This window comes from Cupressus sempervirens, chromosome 5 (genome assembly GCF_028749045.1).
Source record: "Cupressus sempervirens isolate cs-2001-9-10 chromosome 5, ASM2874904v1, whole genome shotgun sequence".
NCBI classification, from domain to species: domain Eukaryota; kingdom Viridiplantae; phylum Streptophyta; class Pinopsida; order Cupressales; family Cupressaceae; genus Cupressus; species Cupressus sempervirens.
This window is the reverse complement of record NC_143122.1, coordinates 661,175,579-661,192,301: the sequence shown is the minus strand read 5'-3', so window position 1 is coordinate 661,192,301 and position 16,723 is coordinate 661,175,579. Positions and strand designations below refer to the sequence as shown.

Sequence of the window (16,723 nt, the reverse complement as noted above, 5' to 3'; positions counted from 1 at the left end):
ATAATGTCGTGTCTTGTACAAATCATAGCATACATCAAACTTCCAACAACGCTCTAGTATGGTACTCTACTCATTTCTTCCATGTCCAATGAGAATGTAGTAAACTATGTGGTAGAAATCTTTGTTTGTATAGAAATAGAAACACTCAATGGTCTAGAATCTAACATATTGACTCTTCTAAGAATAGTACCAACATACTTACTCTAGCCTTGCCAAAGCTTTCTAATTTTTCTATCTCTTATAATCTCCATTCCTACAAAATGCCTTGGTGCACCAAGATCTTTCATTTTAAACTTTTCTAAGAGCTCAAAATTTAGTTCTATAATCAAATTATTTCCTTTTCCAATAAACAACATGGCATCAATATATAAGGCAATAACCAAGAAGCATTCACCATCAAACTTGAAATATATCAAACTCAACACAAATCCCAAACTCAACACATATGTATAAAACTTCTAGTAATACATCCACAACTTTGTTTTAAACCATACAAGGGCTTCTTCAACATACAAACCAACTGAATTTTACCTTTTACCACATAGTGCTTTAGTTGTGTCATGTAAATTTCTTCCTCCAAATATCCATGGCAAAAAGTTATTTTCACATCCATCTTCTCAACTTCTAGATCATAAGATGATGTAATAAAAAGTGATATTTGAATGGATGTCATGTTTTCTAGAAAATAAAAAATTTCACCATAATCAACTCCATCAATCTAGACTAAACTTTGGCAACTAGATGTTTGTTACACTTGTCAACACCTCCATTTGAACCCATCTTCCTTCTAAACACCAATTTACAACCAACACACTTTCATCCTTTAGGAAATAGTATAAGGTCTCATGTGCCATTACTCTTAAGAGATGACATCTCTTCATCAAGTGGTATTTTCTAGGACTTAGAAGCATTCATACCAAGATCCTCTTCTATGGATGTCAATTCATAAATGTTAGTATTTAAAGCATATATGCACCTCTCGTCATTTGTAGAATATCCATACCTCTCTAGTTATTTTCACTACCTACTAGACCTCTGTACAAGATCTGGTTTAGGTTTAGGTTCTCCCTCTTCCTCTAATTATTTAGAACTCATACAACTCTCCTCAACTTATTGTCTTTGTAAGGGCTTTGATTCAAATTTCTCAAGTATAGAATGAAGTTGAATTACATATTTTTCTTTCTCTTTTTCCAGCTGCACTATAACAGAAGAAGGCTTAGTTTGTCTAAAAATAACACTTATGGAATAAAATGTCTTTTTTTCAACATGATCCCAAACCTTTCATAGCATAACTATAATAGATGAAAATACATTTGGCAACTTTTTTATCAAATTTTGTCCCTTTTTTTTTGGCATATAAGCATATGACTCGTAACCAAAAACTCTCAGATGTCTCAGTGAAGCTTTGTGGCCCAACCATACTTCCATTAGTATCATATCGACAAGAGTTGATGTAGGAGACCTATATATTAGCTAACAGGTAGCGGCTATAGCTTCAACCTAGATCTATTGTTCCTATCTAGCTCCACTCAACATACTCCTAGCCTTCTCCATCAAGGTCATGTTCATTCTTTCCCCAACTCCATTTTTTGTGTGGAGAATATGAAATTGTATTTTTTCTTTTAATACCAAAATCTTTACAAAATGCATCAAAATAATTAGAGAAAAATTCACCACCACTATCAATTATCAAACATTTTATCTTCTTTTCAATCTACAACTCAATCATTACTTTAAATTCTTTCAAATGACTTAAAACTTTAGCTTTACTCCTAAGAACATAAACCCATGTTCTTTTACTAAAATCATCTATGAAAGAAATTTAATAAATTGATCTACTAATAGAAGGAACATCAACTAGACCAAATACATCTGAAAGGATTAGATTCAAAATACACGAGCACTTATGAGAACTTGAGTAAAATTGAATGTAAAACTATTTACCATTAATACAATGCTCACAAAAATCAAACTCAAGATTTCATTCATTTACCCATCAATAATGTTTTATTTTTAAAGGTCTGTAAACCCTTCTCATTTATGTGGCTAAGTCTTTAGTTCCATGGCATAGTCTTCTTTGCAAGCAACTTTGATTCGAAAGATAGGGTACCATTTGCTACCCAAAAGCCATGACCTTTTATTGATGGTGAAACCCTCTTCTTTTCTAATGAAGTAGTAACAATCTTATCAAAAGAGCTATTGTACTCAACTATGCATGCATCAAGTTGGCACAATGTACCCAATCTACTTCCTCTTGCCATCACCATAGCGCCTCTTACCATTTTCACATTTTCTTTAGAAAACTATACATTCACACCTTCATCTATTAGTTTTCTAACAAATAGAAAATTTCTTCCTAGTCCGGAGATATGCAAGACATCGTAAAATATTCTAATTCTACCATTAGAAATTTTCACAAAAATACTTTCGTGGCCAACAATATCAAGAACTGATTTATCACGCAAATACACCTTACAACCATCAAAACTTTCACACCAATACTTTCGTGGCCAACAATATCAAGAATTGATTTATCACCCAAATACACCTTATCACCATCAAAATTTTCATACTTAATAAAATAGTTTCTATTTGAAGTCATGTGAAAAGATGCACCTGAGTGTATCAAACATAGATTATCACTTGCACAAGTAGCCGAGGCTACTCTAAAAGCATCTTCATCTTCCTTCTTAGACTCAAAATTAGAATCTTACTTCTTTGTCTTCTTCTTCTTCTTCTTCCTCCTTTCCTCTTCTTAGTCATTTCAGAAGTGTCTAGGATTTTCAAATAACATTTAATGGCCTTTGAAGAAATAGAGATTTAGTGAGCACATCCTCCACTAAGTAGAGCAAGCATCATTAAGCAAGAAGGTCACTATGCTACATTAATATCACTGAGTTAGAATATACTATTCACCAAGCTGGACAAAGGTTACTAAAAGTTTTTAAATGACATAGAATCATATCTGAAATGAGTTACCAATCTGGAAATTAGATTCTTATAGTTCAGAAAAAGATTTTGGAATCATTGATTTCGATCTATAATAAATTTTAGATGATTCCTAAACCCTAATTAGGTTAAGGATTGAAAAGGCAAAAATATACTATATAAGGAGCTACAAGGTTATTGATGAGATGAGATTTTTTACTACTATTTATGTTATGTTGAGAAGGGGTTAATTTAGAAGGCCAAGTAGATATTCAAGCAACATAAGAAAGAACTTACTATATCAATTACAAGATATATCCTTATATAGTGTTGTATAATCCTTTCTAAAGGTAGATCCTAGAACATTTTTTTGTATTACTCCTAGCAGACTATATCACAAGAAGTGACACAATATTGTAACATGACAAGGCACCCTCTAATTACAATAGTGATGGATTTATAGGTAGCATCCCCACACAGTTTTCCCTCTAACCAAGGATTTCTATGTGACTAAGTAGTTGTGAACATGTGTCAATAATTTTATGATTTATACATTCATGATTCATACGAGGTAGTTTAGATAAAGATCACTTTTTCTTTCAAGTATTGTGGTTGATGATATATATATTTATTGAGTTGTGAGAAGCACAAAGGAATCGCAACAATCAACATGTACTAATAATTCATTATTTTTTAGTATTTTTTGTTGTTGTTGATTGGCCTATTTCTGTACAACAATTGGGACATTTCATAAAGACTTGGCTATTCATGTATGAACATAGTAAGTATGTAGCAAGCTATTTGAAATGATGCTTTTGCCAAAACCTTGGCTTTAAACACTTCACCCAACTATAGAATAGACCTAAAAAATCAACAAAATTTAACTTACAATGTAAAAGTTCTAAGCACATGAAATAAGTGAGAATGACTACTAGAGATTTTCGAACCACATAATATGTAAAGAAAAAAAAGTGCCCCTAAAAGGTACAACTTGAGTTGGCTTGAGTTGGCCTAGTGGTGGAGAACTTGTAGTCTTGAAAGAGAGGTCACAAGTTCAAATCGCCCTTTCCTTTCCTTTTTCAACCTTTGAAAATGTGTCATAATCCTGGATACCAACAATCCTTATTAGAGTTGACGGTTGATGGCTTGGTAATCAAGAATATTCCAATACCGATGCTAGCTTCTTCTCCCTCAACGGGCACGATTTTAGTAGCAAGTTTCTGTTTCGCAAAACAATGTTGTACTATATAAGCTCCTTTATTAGGATGATTCCTTGTACAGACACCAACGAATCATTAATAATAATAATAAAAATAATCGTTAAAACGTTTTTAAAACGTGTTCGTTTGCTCTCTTTTATTTTTTAATATACGTGAATACTTGCATGTGAGAGCTTTAATATTTCTAATGTCTGATGCAGGATAGATTTAGATTTAAACATCGCGCGCGTAGTTGCCCTTAAACAACCTGCATGTTGCTGAAAATACCGGTTAGTTTCGGTGGCCATATTTAAGATGTCGGCTACATAAATTAAAGCTAAACACGGTGTTTTCCTGACTGAATTAAATGTCTTGAAAGCATTTAAGATTTTAAATAACAAATCTTGTGAAAGAAGTGACACTCTCGCAAGGCAGGTAGCAGCAACAAGTGTATTTGTATTTACCCCGCAACACAAGACATCAAATCTCCAAGCGATGAGGATTGCAATTTACACGATACATGTATTGTGATCATTTGGCACCTCTATTTAAGAAGGCACTTGTTTCACAGCGTTATAATTACCATAGCTCAACCTCTCATTCAAACAAGCTCATCAGTTGTGATCGATTCTTATTGTTAACTATATTGTGTCAAGAATGAGTCAAGTTTCCCACATGTTACTGGTACTGTTGGTAGTGGGGTTATTAAGCCACGTACAAGGCTTCACCAATTCTCAGGTCTTTGCGGACTTCATTGAGCCTCAGAATGTGGCCAGAAAAGCCGTCGGAGCTCCACCTCTGAAATGGAATAATACGGTGGCAGCTTTTGCTCGGAATTATGCGAGACATAGAAGAAACGACTGCCTTCTCCAGCATTCAGTAGGATCGCCCTACGGTGAAAATATCTTCTGGGGCAAAGGACCAAATTGGACACGTCGACAGGCAATGAATTCATGGATTGATGAGAGAAGTGGTATGCTCATTCTACTAACACTTGCACAGGCCCAGATTGCTGTAGAATATGAACACCCAGACAATCTTATTTATAACAGCAAAGAAGACAAACAAACAAATAAACAAGCTTTCAAATACAATCTGTATTAAGAAATAGAGTACGCTCTGGTTTAGAACAGAATCAAAATGAATAACTTTTTATTACAGATTACACAGATTTTCCAGAACTCATTACATTTAATACCACTGCTGGTATATTTATTTAGAAAATAACTAATTAAAACTACTTCCTAATCTTGAGTTCTATACGGCAGCTTCAGCATGATTGCATACATTATTAAGCATCAAATTTAAGAATTTATATGACTACTGATAAACTTTCTTTAAAAAACTGCCGATAGATCAGCGGTGGAACTGGAGTTTGCCATTTCCAAACAGCATCAATCTTGGCATTAATCTTCATACTTCCCCTTGATGCTGAGAGGACTCACAATCTGATCTCTGAGTACCAAAAACTGATATTTTGTAACTGCCTTTGTGAAGATGTCTGCGATTTGCTCCTTTGTGGTGATGTACTTCAACTCAACTACTTTATTTTGTACCAAATCTCTGATGAAATGTTGTTTCAGATCAAAGTGTTTGGTCCTGCTATGATGAACCAGATTCTTGGCCAATTTAATGGCGCTTATGTTGTCACAAAAAATCAAAGTAGGCTGAACTTGTATCTCTCCAATTTCTTCAAGAAGCTTTCTAAGCCATAAAGCTTGTGTGCCAGCTCAAGTGACCGCAACATATTCCGCTTCTGTAGAAGAGAGAGCAACCATACTTTGCTTCTTTGAACTCCATGTAATTAAACCAGAACCCAAAGAAAAACAATTACCAGATGTAGATTTTCGATCATCCAAACAACCTCCCCAATCTGAATCACTAAAGCCAACAAGCTCAAACTTATTAGAAGAATAGTGAATGCCAAAATCTACTGTGCTTTTCACATACCTCAAAATTCTCTTGCCTGCCTTCATATGTTCCTCTGATGGATTTGTCATATACCTTGAAACCAATAAAACTGAATAGGCAATATCAGGCCTTGTGTGAGTTAAAAATATCAAACTCCCCACAATGCTCCCGTATGATGTCTCATCAACAATTTCAGTACCATCATCTCTACATAATGTAACTCCATGAGCAATTGGAGTGGAAAGAGGTTTACAATAAGCCATATCAAATTTCTTCAAGATATCTTTTGGATACTTTTCTTGACAAATAATTATTTCATCTTTATCTTGATAAACCTCCATGCCAAGAAAGTACTTCATGAGACTTAAATCTTTCATCTCAAACTCATTCATCATAGCAACTTTAAATTCATCTTTCATCTTTGAACTACTACCCATATATAACAAATCATCAACATACAAACTCACAATGAGAATATCATTACCTTCTTATTTGTAGTAAAGGGTAGGTTCACTCTTACTTCTTTGAAAGCCATTCTACTGAAAATATCCATCTATTCTTGCATACCATGCATGTGGTGCTTGCTTGAGGCCATACAAAGCCTTTTTCAACTTATAGACATAATCTTCTTTGCTTTGAATCTCAAAACCTTGTAGTTGTCTCACATGTACCTCTTCTTCTAAGTACCCATTCAAGAAAGCACTTTTCACATCCATGTGATGAATACTCCATTTCTTTTGAACTGCAAGAGAGATTAGCATCCTAATAATTTTTTGTCTTGCTACTGATGCAAAAGTTTCTTCATAATCAATGCCATGCCTTTGAGTGAAACCTTTAGCAACCAATCTTGCCTTGTGTCTTTCAACACTCCCATCACTATTATACTTGGTCTTATAGACCCATTTTGTGCCAATCTTCTTCTTCTTATGTGGAAGATCTATAAGCTCCCATGTTTCATTCCTATCATTGGAATCCATCTCTTCATTCATTGCTTGCATCCAAACTTCATTAGCACACGCATTTTCAAAACATGATGGCTCAAAATCAGCTTTAGCAAGTAATATAAAATTTACTGTCTCACCTATTGGATCTTCTTCATGTGCTTGATTTTGACATCTCTCATAGATATCACTCAATCTTCTTACCTTCCTTGGAGGACTTGAGGATGGACGTGCTCTTGGGATTAGTGAGGGGTTTTTTGGTGGGCTTGGTGATCTTGAAATAGAACCATTAGCTGGCTGCTCATTATCATTATTAGCAATATCAACATCATCCAAAACTAATTTTTTCTTTCCAACATGTTGTTTTTGATGACCATAAACTCCCCCTTCATCAAAAATAACATCTCTTGAAAGAACAATCTTATTAGTAATAGGATTGAATAATCTATAAGCTTTTCTTTCCTCATTATAGCCCACAAAAATACATGATTCACTTTTAGCATCTACCTTTTGTCTATTCTGATCAGGGATGCGAACATAAGCCAAACAACCAAAAACTTTAAAATGATTTACGTTAAGCTTTTTCTCATACCATGCTTCATATGGAGTCATCTTGTGTAGGGCACTTGTAGGACTCCTCTTGAGAATATATACGGCTGTAGCAACTAAATCAACCCAATAAGAATTGTTCAAACCCTTGGTTTCTAGCATGCTCCTTGCCATTTCTACCACAGTACGGTTCTTCCTTTTAGCCACTCCATTATGTTGGAGTGTGTATGCAGTTGTGAGTTGTCTTTTGATGCCATTCATCTCACAAAAATTTTGAAAATCATTTGAGAAAAACTCTCCTCCTTGATATGTTCTAAAACATCTGATTGTGTTCCCTTTTTCATTCTCTACACAAGCTTTAAACCTCTTGAATGTATCAAAGACTTCATCCTTATTCTTCAAAAAATATACCCAACACATGCATGAGTAATCATCAATAAAAGTAATGAAATATGATGACTTATGCAAACTTTGTGTTTGCATTGGACCACAAATATCTGAATAAACAAGTTGAAGTGGGTATTGGGCCCTCCATGCATTGCCTTTTGGAAATGATTCCCTTGAATGTTTCCCTTTTGCACACCCTTCAAAAATCTGTTTATGCTCTTCAACCTTAGGCAATCAAAGAACTAATGCATTTGATATTAGATTCTTCAAACTATTGAAATTCAAATGGCCATACCTGAGATGCCACAACCAAATTTTATCTTCATAAGCGATATTGACAAGTTGATTATCATTTTGACAAAACTCCAAAGGAAACATCCTATTCTTTGTCATAGGAACAATTGTAATCACTTCTTTTTAAAAATTCTTATCATAAATAGTACAGTGCATGTTCTCAAATACCACTCTATAATTCTTCTCACATAGCTATCCAACACTCAATAAATTATGCTTCAACTTGGGAGTATAATAAATATCTTGAACACTTTTCATACCTTCCTTTCTCTGAACATCCATAGCTCCTTTGGCCGTAACATCCACAATATTGTTATTGCTAAGGGTAATATTGGATCTGTAACTATCATCAAGCTTTGAAAATATTTTTCTATTACCAGACATATGGTTAGAGCATCCAGAATCCAAATACCAAACATCATTCACATTACTTTCACCTTTCCCATAACACAAAAATAAATTACCCAAGGATCCTCATCTTGTTGGGCATAATTTGCATTATTGTTACTTGATTTCAGTCTACATTCTCTCTCAAAATGTCCATACTTATTGCAATGATAGCATTGGATGTTTCTTTTGTCAAATCTTCCTCTACCTCTTCCTCCTTGAGCACCTCCTCTTCCTCTAGATCCTCTTGAAAATTTTTGATTTTGGCCCCTTCCCGAGCCTTTGTTGTTGTTACTACTGCTGCAAGCACCATCGTTATTTGAAATTTGCAACTGGGAAGAAAAAGCCTTCTCATTAACACTGGTAGATGTGTCCCTTATTCTATCCTCATGTGATATAAAAGATCCAACCAATTCATCATACTCCATGGTAGCTAAATTTTTGATTTCTTCTATGGCAATTACTACAATATTCCATCTTGGGGTTAGAGATCTCAATACCTTTTGTATTATTTTCTCTTGAGTAATAGATTCACCCAAAGTGGCCATTTTATGAGTCACATCTTTCACTTTCATACAGAAATCTCCCACACTCTCTGTCTCTTTCATCTTCAAGTTCTCATATTCTCTTTTCAAGGATTGTAGCTTCACAACCTTGATCTATTAATTGCCATGGTAAGCATCTTTTAGAGTCTTTCAGGCCTCTTTTGTTATCTGTGCATTAGCAATTCGAGGAAACAAGCTCTTATCAAGAGCCATTTGAATGTGAAACAATGCCATTGCATTCTTCTTCTCAACTTCTTTCTTCAATCTTTTGTCATTAGGTTGGAGAGTATTCCAATCTGCAGGCTCTTCATATCCAAATTCAACAATCTCCCAAAAATCTTTCCCTATCAAAAAAGTCTTCATCTTGATTGACCAATATTGGTAATCAACTCCATCAAACTCTAGGATTTGCAAATTGTTTGCCATGCTCTAATCTTCCAAACACCTTCAGCTCTGATACCAAATATAGACTATGAACACCCAAAAAATCTTATTTATAACAGCAAAGAAGACAAACAAACAAATAAACAAGCTTTCAAATACAATCTGTATTAAGAAACAGAGTACGCTCTAGTTTAGAACAAAATCAAAATGAATAACTTTTTATTATAGATTACACAGATTTTCTAGAACTCGTTACATTTAATACCACTGCTGGTATATTTATTTAGAAAATAACTAATTAAAACTACTTCCTAATCTCGAGTTCTATATGGCAGCTTCAACATGATTGCATGCATTATTAAGCATCAAATTTAGGAATTTATATGACTACTGATAAACTTTCTAAAAAAGCTATCGATAACCATGCAATATAATGAGACTTTTATGTTAACTGTTATGAGCTGAAAGATCAGCGGTGGAACTGGAGTTTGCCATTTTCGAACAGCATCAATCTTGGCATTAATCTTCAATTGTACACACTATACTCAGATGGTTTGGGCAACAACTGAAAGTGTTGGGTGTTCAATCATCAAATGTAAGAGCAATGACACATGGGTCATATGCAGCTATGATCCTCCTGGCAACTATATTAACGATAGACCTTATAAATGAGTTGTTTATAGCAAGCATACATTTTGAAATTGAGAAGTAGCTAAGAATATTGTTTGCAATAGTATAGTGATTAACAAATAAAATAATACTACTGCCATTAACGGTTCATTGCGTTGGTATTCATGATTAGCACATTGATGCCTCATTGGGCTTATCGTTGTATGTCACAAACGAAAAATTTGAGTTTGAATTAGATTTCATCCAGCATTTAATTGTGGTATCAAGCCTCAAATTTGGGTGACGGTCTAGGGATGGTTAATTTGGTTGCCTTAAAATGTATATAGATTTTGCTATTCTGCCATTTAAGACAAACAATGATTTGGCTGATAAATTTCAACTTCATTATCGCATTGCTCTACTTTTTATATATGAAGGGTTACATTGACTAGAATTATGAACAATCTTTTCGAAGAAGGAAAATATGTTTTAGTTCTAGATAAAATTCTGATCTCCAAAAGGCCTGAAATGTAGCTCTTATGAGAGAATGCTTTTATAAAATGTTTTTAAAGGAAACGTGACACTAGAAGTTTCCCTAAATTGCAAATAAAATGGCTTTATTAGATGTTGAATTCATTAAATTTTGGTGGGAGAACTTTCATGGAAACTGATTTATATTTCATTATTCCATGTGCAGTTATCAAACAAGAAGATTATTTACATCATTACAAAAGTCATAGATCATATAATACAAAATTCATCGATCATATAATATGAAATATTATTGTACTTGTCGTAAGTCAATGTACTATTGCATTCACTATGTCTGATTACGAAATAGTTTTGAACATATCAACCAGTTGTATCCATGATAAACATATAAACTTAATTTCTATTATATTATTTTATAATACAGATTATAATACTAAAATAATATATAGTACATAATTGAAAAATAATAATTGTATTATATATCTATCTTTTTAGCCTTAATTTCTTATATATATATTCATTATTTTAATATTTAATGACTTTATAATACATTCTAACAGTAAGTACATGCCACTACATTACCTTGTTTAGTAATGAACCCTAGTAGACAAATTGGATCACAATAAGGCACTACCCGAAAGAAAACAACCATCTAATAATAAATTCTAACATGAAAGTGACAAAAACTACAATATTATTAAAATCAAAATTCAAAACAATCCACTAATTTACATCATAATATTAAATGTATCTTTCATTAAAGATGTACTTATGTTTTTAATTATTAATTAATTATTAAGTCATTAAATAATGCTAATGGTTTTATTTCATGTTTAGATGTATTGTGTAGTACTTACATTTTTCATAGTTACACTTTAAGGTGTTTATTCTAAAAATAATAAATATATGTTCAAATTTCATCTTCATTTTTCTTCTATATTTAGATTCTTGACCTCCATAAAATTGGAAGACACTTTACGCACATCTATGTATATCAAGGTTAAATTAACAATTTCTATGCATGAGACCTTCAAATTCATAGTTTAAAATCAATTTAATTGATTAGGACTATTAAATGATTTATTGGAACCTATCTTAACATTAACAAGAAAATAAATAATTGTACAAATAGAAATATTATTGTAATGAGACCATTTTGATTATGAATGAAATAAAATATGCTCATAATTTTCAATTTAAAGAATCCAAGACTATAAGAAACACAATAATGATGGAAAAAGACATTCTTGTCATTACATTATGGCATATGCTTTTATTTAAATTATTTTAATAATTTAAGCATTAAAAATTTGTTAAAATTATTGGAACAACTCTTCTAAGAATGAGGTTCTACGTACCACTTAAGCTTTTCTTTTCAAGACAAAAGTTCTATGAAAAATAATTAAAAAATTTTCTCTATTATTTTATATCTTCTTTGCAAAATAGGAGCTTATAAATTTGTTAAATTATTTGAAGAGAGAAAATATAATAGAAATAGAATTCATCGCACCATAGTAATAAGTTATTTTAAATACATGTTAATTATTCTCGTGAAGAAAATAAATTTAAATCAAAATACTTTAAAAAATATGCGATTTTATTTTATCTATTTTTAATAATTATAAATTTTTTTTAAAAACTCATAGAACTACTATTACTAATCTTTGTGCATTCCTATTAAATGTCTTGTAGAATGAATTGAAAGGGAAAAAATTGCTAATAGTAGTCAACCTTCAAAACACATACTCGTGTAATCTTGTCACTTAAAACTAGCATTCTTTACTTGACTTTTCACTTTAAAATATAGTGACTTCTATTTGTTGTATAGTTTAACCAATTAGAATAGTAAGAGAATAAAAAATTTATAAGACAAAAATTCAATTGATAGTAATACATAATTTAGTATTATTTAATTAATATTTAGTAAATATTTTAATATTTGATTATTATTTTATATTTTAGAAAAAAAAAAAAAAAATTAATATTAAAAATATTGAAATAATTTTTAATTTATAAAGTTACTATTATAACTTTATTTTATTTTATTGTTTTAATTATTAGAAATTATTTTATGTATTTTATATTTATATATTGTTCATCATAAAATATGTGTATTAATTATTAAAAATTATTTAATTATATGTTTAATGTGTTTCATATTTTTATAAATGTGTGCATCCTAAAATATCATTGTATTGTAGGCATAGTGCTTCAAAGAAATCCGCTCTTATAAAAGCTCAAACGACCTGGACAAGTAAAAGTACAAAGTTGTGTCACCTTTTAGGCTAACTTATCAGAATGACTGAATTTTAGTATTTCTATCTAAAATCAATTTTTTTAAAACATATGATCTAGATAAATTTATTCTATCTAAGTCATATATGGTGTCATGCTTTTCCAATTGGAAATGGCTACTAAATGCATGTTTTATACTAGTTTGTATCCAATTACTGAAGAAATGTGGCATTTCAATAACTCTTACTATTTTTAATGAGTTTTGCTTAATAACATATAAATACCATTTTATAGAGCTCAGAGTCAAAAATATTTTCATATAGAGTTTATAGTGTTTTAATTAGATATAGTATATTGCAATTAAAAAATTCTGCACGCATGTATTTTAACACTTGAAAAGATGTCAATTTGGAGAAAGAAAAAATTATTAAGCCATATCAAAAAAAATTAAAAATTATATGACATTCTAGAGGAGAGATTCCTCTTCCAGAATGTATAATTTTTCTCTCGGTTAGAATGGATTTGTTTTGAAAAATGTGGTGGGAGATGAAAACTATAGATTTTAGGTGAGTTGAAATTTGAATCATTATAAAAGAGAAAATATAGGTCTAAAGATTATTTTTATTTTTGATTTTTCTAGCTATATATGTTAGCATTTTCTAACAGCTAAAAAAATTGTCTTTAAAAATTAGGAAAATATACCAATTCTTATTCCAAAAAATTATTAAAAATTATAATCCTAAACTTCATCAATTTATTCACATTTCATTAGTTTACTTCACTTTTAAATTCAAAATAATAATACCAATTTTATGTCATTGAAGGTGAACAATTATACTTTTGTTAGCCTTTTTCTTTACAAAAGGGTGACATAAGTTTGTGCCTTCACCCTAACCCTATTAGGAGTCTATGAAGAATGTATAGTGTGCCAAGTCCCTATTAGTAGACTCAGCCTTTTTAGAAGCCTAAAACGTGTTAGGACTTGGTAGATCATATACAAATGTGTGCAACAAGAGCCGACTGCCCTAACATGCAACTATACAATTGAGTTCTTCAAGAGAATAAATATACATACAAAATTGGATCACTTGATGTACTTTTCAATTCTTTGGATTTTCAGTTCTTCATACAAGGGGTAACTACTCATACATCAATTTGCATCATATCTTGCATCACATAACATTACTTTGCATCACATATCATCACATCACATTTCATAGTATCACATAGTATCTCATCGTATTACACTACAACTTCACAATTCAAGTTCTTTACTTATATCAAACATATTAATAAATTCTTCCTTTGTCGGCTCACATATCATACTTATAGTAAGCTCATCAAGATTTGATAATTAAGACAATTCTTCAAGTCATTCAAAACAATTTACTGACATGTTCTATTTTGAACTATGAAATAACTGCATCAATATTTCCTCCATAACTTGAACTAGGTTGCTCATACAGACATGCATATTGATATGCATCATTAGGATGATGTCATGCATCTAGGGTTAACTATGTAAGAGAATATTCAAAGGGAATATTCCACTATCAACAAATCTTGTCATGTTGTTGTAACATTGTTGAATACTTAGACAATTTTCCATCACAAATAATCATAACTAAAATACAAAATATATGTTGCCATAAATGACAACCACATACCTCACCTTATTTGATTGATTGGTCATATTACAAACATTTTCTGCTAACCAATTTTTGTATAAAAAAATCTTAATGTTCATAGTCTCCATAATATTTCTTGATGCGATCCATACATTATCCAGCACATAAAAGGATAATGCATTACCATAGTTTTACTACCCCTAATGTTTGATATCCCTTTTTCATGCAAATACTCCTCGTATACTATTGCATTCCTAGTTGATGTAAAAGGACTAACAAGAAGTGCATTTAGTAAACTTGCTACATACGAGGATTTGTTGGTATAGGTAGCAGGTTGAACTTACAACTGCTAATTACATTTTCTTTAATCATTCTAAAGCCTTTTCATCAAATAATTTTTTTGTATATCCTATAATCATTGCACTTAATGAAACATACACCTTTGGGAGTTCTATTTAAAAAAAAAAACTAAATTCCTTGTGTATGCTTCTAAATTTTCAAAATCATCCCTACTAGAATGGTTTATATGGTCAAGAAAGATATAAAGACAACATTAAATGGTTGAATAGGAAGACGTTGAGTAGTTTAGATGAAAGGATCGAAGTTATTTTACTGTAGTAGAATGGTGTCAGTCAAGAAGAGTTTTGTACTCAACTAAGAAGGAATTTGCATGTATTAGTATATAAGGAGAATATAGAGATCATCAAGACATATTTTTGTAATGTGTTCTATGTGAATATAAATAAAATTTTATCATTTAAATGCCTATTTATCTAATGTTCATTGGCCACATAGATAAACTATTATTTCTTGGCACTTTCCCTTTCATGAGATACTCTGCTACATACCTTCATCTGCAACAGATATGAAGAAAAATGAACAAGGTGTTTTACTCACTTTTGTGTTTAGCCATGGATTAGATAAAGAAATCCATTACATTCTCTAAAAACTCTAAGAAACCCTTAGTAATAGAGTTATCTTAGAGGGTTTATCATCTCAAGTATAGTTTAACTGTTGAAAAAATCTATAATCCTAGAACACCAAAGAAGATTAATTCTATTTTAACATGCATGTAATTTGATGTTGAAAGGTCGAAGCATGTGGAATATTTTTATTCCCTAGCAGCATAAATTTAGCAAAATTGGTTATTTGGATAGTAATTTGATAATCAATGTAGTTTTTGAACAAAGAAATAATTTTTAAGAGCTTGTAAATTATGCAAATTATTTTATTGAGGATAAATATGATGTAATAGGTTCTCTATAAGATTGACTAGAAAAACTAATGGATATGGACAATAAGTTTTTTGTAAGAACTATTTTCCAATTAGTGACAGCCAATTTGAATTTGACATTATTTGTCCCTTTGTATGAAGTTAAATACAAGGACTTTTACTATATTCCTTTAGAAAGTAGGCTTAAATTATTATTATAATGTAATGACACACTTTCTGTATTTAGACTTTCTCAGTCCCTAAGTTCATCCTTGGATCAATTGCATAATGGATTGACTAAGAATATACTTTCCAATGCATAACTAAACATTCATACCAAACATCATATCATCTTGCAAGTTAGTAACCCAACATCCAATAACCCATAAATTGGTTTCTTCTATATAAGGAGTATAAAAATTAGTCCTATTGATTACATCATTAGGCCTTTTAATTCCATTATGATTACAAAATGAGGTTTTCAACTTTCCTAGCAAGGACTAGTTAAATTGACTATCCTCAAATTTGATCTAGAGTTCAATTGCACCTAGAAGGCCTATTATTGGACAATGCTCTCAATTTTTGGACAATTTCAACTACCTTGAAGTCTACTATTATTAGATATCTAACTATTTAAATTATTGTTGTCTATATTACAAGTATTATTACAATAAGGTTACAAACATTTCCAAGTGGACAATTCTAGATGATCTAAGGGTTTGTATAGCTATTTTATTCTATCTACAAATCATTCAAGTATAGCTCTTCCCTTGTCTTTTTTTTTGCAGATTAATATAGGTAATTTTAACTACAAAAAATGTTGGTGTCATTCTTAAATGATTTCCCCTATGAGAAGGAATTTTCTATAGTTGGTTGTTAGTGCCTAATTATAGAATGTATCATTGTGAGATACTAAATAATTTATTAGTTAAGTTTTAAATTTGATCTTGACTATCTTCTAGATATTATTATTCATGTTATAGGAATTAGCCGAGGTTGCTTTCCCAAATAATCCAAAAAA

The 16,723-nt window shown here is 31.2% G+C and overlaps 1 pseudogene; it reads left to right on the top strand.

Annotated features, from left to right (window-relative positions):
- Nucleotides 1-4,784: 4,784 nt before the first annotated feature.
- LOC149557634 (pathogenesis-related protein PR-1 pseudogene) lies at nt 4,785-10,197 on the top strand (annotated as a pseudogene).
- Nucleotides 10,198-16,723: the final 6,526 nt, after the last annotated feature.